Source organism: Vitis riparia, chromosome 14 (assembly GCF_004353265.1).
Source record: "Vitis riparia cultivar Riparia Gloire de Montpellier isolate 1030 chromosome 14, EGFV_Vit.rip_1.0, whole genome shotgun sequence".
NCBI lineage: Eukaryota > Viridiplantae > Streptophyta > Magnoliopsida > Vitales > Vitaceae > Vitis > Vitis riparia.
In genome coordinates this window covers 21,249,448-21,255,435 of record NC_048444.1, presented here as the reverse complement: position 1 = coordinate 21,255,435, position 5,988 = coordinate 21,249,448, and the positions used below count along the sequence as shown (strand labels likewise).

The 5,988-nt window shown below is 34.4% G+C and overlaps 1 pseudogene; it reads right to left on the bottom strand.

The window, feature by feature from the left end:
* Positions 1-52: 52 nt before the first annotated feature.
* On the bottom strand, positions 53-5,647 carry LOC117929888 (annotated as a pseudogene).
* Positions 5,648-5,988: the final 341 nt, after the last annotated feature.

Sequence of the window (5,988 nt, the reverse complement as noted above, 5' to 3'; positions counted from 1 at the left end):
TTTTGTTCTTCTCCAAGTTCTCTCTTCGGAAACGAGGATGCAAAGCCTCATAGAAGAAACAACTAAATATCAGTTCAATAAAATTATTTATCTATGCAAAAGGGAAAATTCTTGATATTCTCAAATTCTTCAAAGGTGTTTCTAATTTATAAACATGGAATAAAATAAATGAATGCTAAAAAAGAAACATGTGTAACAATTTCAGCAATATTAGAAAGGACCCCATTTCCTTCAATGGAAAATATTTCCAGGAGAAAATATTAAATTTTTGGTGCAGTGAACTATTTTATCCCAAGCCTAACTTAAAAAGGAAAATTAAAATTCTCCCAAGATTGCTGAAAAGATCCATCATAATAAATGGAGCATTCAGAATATATTTTGTTTCCTGACGAATATTTCTTTCAGATATTTTGCATTAAGAAAACAGAAACAAAAAAAATGACAAAATGTATACCAAGTATGCAGGCAAACTTTCCACAACTCCCCTACCACCAAAAAATCCACGACCAAGAGGACAGTATGGAACTATTCCAATGCCAAGCTCCCTGTATATTTAAATAAATGAAAACAGCATGTCATATTTATAATTAAAAAAAAGAGAGAGAGAGAGAGAGAGAGTTGTAGCCATACAAGAAAGGTATCAAGCATATAATCCTTTTCTATGCCAAATTTAATCTAATAAAAAATTAGTAGAAAACAAGTTCTAGAAAATCAGAATTAAAATTCCAGGTTGCTATCTTATCTCCAAAATAAAATTGTTGGACATTGGATAAAAACCTGTAAATAAGTTTAAAATTTAAACTTTTACATGAACAAAACATGCTTCCAGATATTCTTAAAGGTTTTAGAAGTCATCTCCTGCAAGAAAAAATTGAGAAGGTGGACTAGAATCTGAACAAACCTGCAAAGTGGAATTATCTCTTCCTCAATATCACGACTCCAGAGTGACCACTCCATTTGTAAGGCTGTGATGGGATGAACGGCATGTGCCCTCCTTATTGTGTCTGGGCTGGCTTCAGATAATCCAATGTATTTGATTTTTCCCTCTTCCACTAGTTTCTTAAGTTCCCCCACCTATATTACAAGAAAATACAGTTTCAAAGTCATCCTTCCAAAAGAATCCCACTCTCATTTAGAAGAAATATAAGTTCAAATAAAATTTAAAATTTTAAGTAGACTAAGACTAAGACCTAGCATGTTCAAGAGATCACCAGCATTGACATGTAATTAACGAGGAAGAGAATCACTTACAGTGTCCTCTATAGGTACTGATGTATCCACACGATGCTGATAATACAAATCAATATATCCAACATCAAGACGCTTCAAGCTAGCTTCACAGCAGGTGCGCACATATTCTGGGGTACCTTTCACTTACATAGGTTGCATTCTTACATAACCGAACTTTGTAGCTACTTGAACTTTTTCCCTTGGGAGCTGCTTTAAGGCCTTCAAATATATATTTTTTTGCTGGTTACAATAACATTAAAGAAAACCACACCAATGGAAAATAAAATATTCCTAATCCAGCTATTTCCCCATTTATTGCCCATAAATAGAAATTTATGTGCACAGGAAACCATGTATCTTTTCCTTATCACCAAAAGACAAAGAGAACACTTAGAAAAATGTTTGAGGCTTATAGAAAAATGTTTTTAGGCTTATCACCATAAGCACATGTATTATCAATCAGTCAAAATAGAAATTTATAAAGCTTTGAAGCCAGTATAGGTACCAGCTTGACGAGATGAAATGTAGATATATGTACCTTTCCAACCAGAACCTCGTTAGCATTGCCTCCATATACATCAGCTGTATCAAAGAAAGTGATTCCTTTGTTGAAGGCATCCTTGATTATTGAAATGCCATCCTCATCGGAGAGAGGAGAGTTGTAGGCTCCAGTCAGACCCAAACATCCAAATCCTAATTTTGAGACCTGTAGAACAAATGTAAATAGCAATTACAAATTAATCTGGAAAAATAGCAATTCTACTTTTTGAAAAAAAAAAAAAAAAAAAAAAAAAAAAAAAATTCCTTTTTTTTCCCTAACAAAACTCTTGCTTACAAACCTTGAAGCCTGAGCACCTTGATCATCAGAAAAGATTAATTTAAAGATTCCCTATGAATTTGATGATCATCTAAAAGATTTACATCACCTAGATCTATTATTAATATTACCAGATCCATGAATCTCTTTCTAGACTACAATAAAGAAAAAGTTGGGTAAGTTGAGGAGAAGCCACTGGTATAAGCTATCCTGCAGTCCAGGTTTTTTAACCATTTGACCTCCCCATGTGACGTATTAGGCAAAAAGTGGTTGACTTGACAGCAATGTCAATAGTTGCTGACATACTACTCATTCATAAGTGTGAACCAAAGGCCAGAGAAAAAAAATTTATATACAAGAGGTGCAAGCAATAAGAGACAATTAATTTTACACACATAACTAACTTAATTTTACTTAAGCCTTCAGAAATACCTCAAATTTTCTGATATTATCATTAGTACAGGATTCAAACAAGTTTCTTATAGGAAGGTGATTGAGATTTCCCACCTCTTCAAAGCAAGATAAAAAGTATCACCTGCATGGGGCAGACTTGACACTACCTGCCCACAACCCTTCCCTTGAGCCCACTTAGAAGCCCTCATCAAAATTGCCTTCCACTATCCTATGCACCAATCCTATAAAACCACAATAAAGAACAGGAGTAGGAATAGAACATTTCTCTAATGGCTACATCTAAGGAGTTTAAGAAACCCTTTTGGGACCCATATGTAGACAGGAGAATTTAATCATCAAGATGGACAATTTGATGGATCACAAACATTATCTCTAAAATCCAAGCAAGCCAATGACAAAATCAAGCTCACAAAACAACCTAGACTTGCCATTCTTAATCCTCAAATCAAGGTGTTGGACAATCAATTTTCCTAAAAGCTTAAGCTATTAGGATTTGGATCTGCAATTTATATCATACCCATTGTAGGAGACACACCACATTAGCAGCATATAAATCACTTTTTTGTGATCACAAGAATCAGATAGATAAATTGATGGAGGGAGGACTTGAAACTAGTGGCTAGTATCTCTAATTAACCATGGTATCAGAGCCACATTTAGAGAAAAGTCATAAGTTTAAACCTCACTGCATATTGATTGCTTATCTAGTGCGAATTTACCAAGCAATAGGAAAATTACATATTAGTTTCCTTCCTTTGGCAAGAAAACCCTGGAATTTTTCCCAACTAGCTAAATGATGGGAAAACTATTTATCATTGTCCCCTGCTTTAAGCCAAAGAACCTTGGACTTCTGCCTCCAACTAATCTCTTCCATTTCTGCCAGTCATTAATTCCTCTTTCTCCTCATCATGTTACCAAGAGAGCCCTGGAATTTATCCCTAACTAGCTAACTGATGGAAAAATTACACATCTTGGTCCCTTGCCTTATCTAAATAGCTTTGAACTTAATCATCTCATCCATTTTTGTCAAACTCGTATATTCATCTCTCTCCCTATTCCTCCAAACCACCTCCTCAAAGGCCCCTTTCCTCCTCCTTCTCCCAAGTCTTTATTTTTCCCAACAACCTTGCTTTTGTAACAATTACATTACCATAAAGTTCTTTATTCCATTTCTTTAGGTCTTCATTCAATGTTTTCATCTTCTTTGCCAACACAAAACTTAGAGTACCATTGAATTTATAGATCTTGCCTAAAGCTCTCAGTCTTTACCCAATCCATCCAACCTGAGCCATGTGTTTTGGAACTCGATGGGACCTTTTTCCTTTTCTCAATCTGTCACTGTCAAGCAAGATTGGGGGATGATCCAAAATTGGTCAAGGAAGAACAGATTGGAACACATCCTGAAAATATTCCTCCCATTATGGAGTAATCAGGAAATAATAAATCCTGGATATCAATGGAACTATTTGTCTTAGTAAACTATCTTCCTTTAAGCAGAAAAACCATCAGGCTGTAATTATAAATGAAATCTAAAAAACTCCTCATAGCTGAGGATATTCTGTCACATTAGATGGTTCTTTTGTTCCCTGAGATTAAAATCAGTGCACTCCTTGTGCAAACCCTTTCAGTTCATGAATCACACAAATGATGGTGTGCAGGAAAATCCTTTGCAGGCGCATAATGAATTTGAAGGGATGCAGAATTTTTGTCACATCTCATCCAACTAAGTATTCTAACTCTTTTTTTGTTTTTTTTTTTATATAGGTAAATTTTTGTCCCCATTGGGACTTGAACCCGAAACCTCACACAAACCCTTCCCATCTCTTAACCACTTGAGCCAAGCCTCGAGGACAACCAAGTATTCTAACTCCGTATCATCTTCCATAAATCTTTTCTTAATCTATACCTAGAACTCATCCACCTTAGGCACATTCGTTCTGATTACTGATACAGTTGTTTCCATTGGTAGCTAGATATACTCGACTCTTATTGATCTAGCAGATCATAACATCATTTCTACAATTCATCCATTTTAGTACTTGCACAGAGGCTCTTCTTGTCAAACAATACCCAAGAGCAGTCTGAAAAGTATCATTTGTATCTAGCATATCCACTGAAGTTTTCTTGGCCAGGTATATATGTATGTGTGTATTTGTGTATGCATAATTCTTATAGGAATATGTATATGTTGTTTCTGTTGGAGAATAAGTGGTAGGGGTATTAGTATTAAAATCACCATAGTGTGGGAATCTCCTTGATAAACACTTGATTTTTTTACATCCAAATAATTTGAAGTTTTTGGTTATACTCTATGTTGTGTCTAACTAAACTTAGGAATCGAACAGAACATTGTAAATCTTGTATCTTTTATCATTGTTCATGACCAAGCTGAATTCAACCTGTTGAGCCTAGTTTAGGTGAGTCCTAATGTTGCAAAACCAAGACTGCACAAACCACAAAATTCAGAAATTTGTTTTTGTTTTTGATTTTTCTCAGTTTCTCACCAACCAAACACATCAAAACTAAGTTGTATAATGCATCAAAATTTAAATTATAAAATGAGACCTAGATTTCATAGAATGCTAAAAATTAAAACCCCATTAACGGTTCCTAGTCACAACTGATTGGACATGTTCATGTGCAGCCAAATGCAGCAAATCATGGTACCCAAGAAGATAATAATCATTTGATCACAGACCCATGATTTATCCCCCAAACTATAAGATTCTTGCCACCATTAACTCAAAATTACTTGCCATGATTTCATAGAAAACACAACAAAACAATTGGGAACCCAAATTGGCAGCCACAGAAACAAAATAAAGTGAGAATTTATTGACAGAAACGAAATGAATGTTGGAGTAATCAAAATGGGTTTTACCTCAAATCCTTGATTACCCAGTTTCACCCTTGGAATTGGCATCTCCTTCTCTTCGCACACTTTCTTTTGACAAAAATTTCAAGATTTGAAGGGTTACAAATCCGTTGGAAGAGCCTTGATTTGCCACATGTTTGGGCACAACGGTCACGGAAATTCTCATGAAATGTCGCCACAAAGCTCATGCTTACCTCTCTTGTATTTTTCACACACGAAGAATCTAAGGGCCGAATTTGTTTACATGGTAGAAATTATGAAAAAATATGATTCAGATTTTAAATAAAAATAGAAATATTTGTGTAAAGGTTCAAAATATTACCTACACAACTGAAGTGTTTTGATGTAAAATAAGTATAGAAAGTTCGATGTGTGGTCTTTGTGATGACAAGAATACTTATTAATGAAAAGACCAAAATATCCTTTAAAATTTATATGTAGACCTTCCTTCATTTCTTCCTTTTTACCCATAACAGCATCTTTAAAAAAAAAAATTTGTATTTTTTAAATAATTGATGCTAAATGGAGACTTATAATTCTTACCCCCAACCCTAACATACCTTTTTTTATTTTTTTTTATTTTTGGAAGTTAAAAATCAAAGGGTCAAGAGGAACATTTCAAGTTAAAAGGTTAGAAGATTAGTTGATGTCG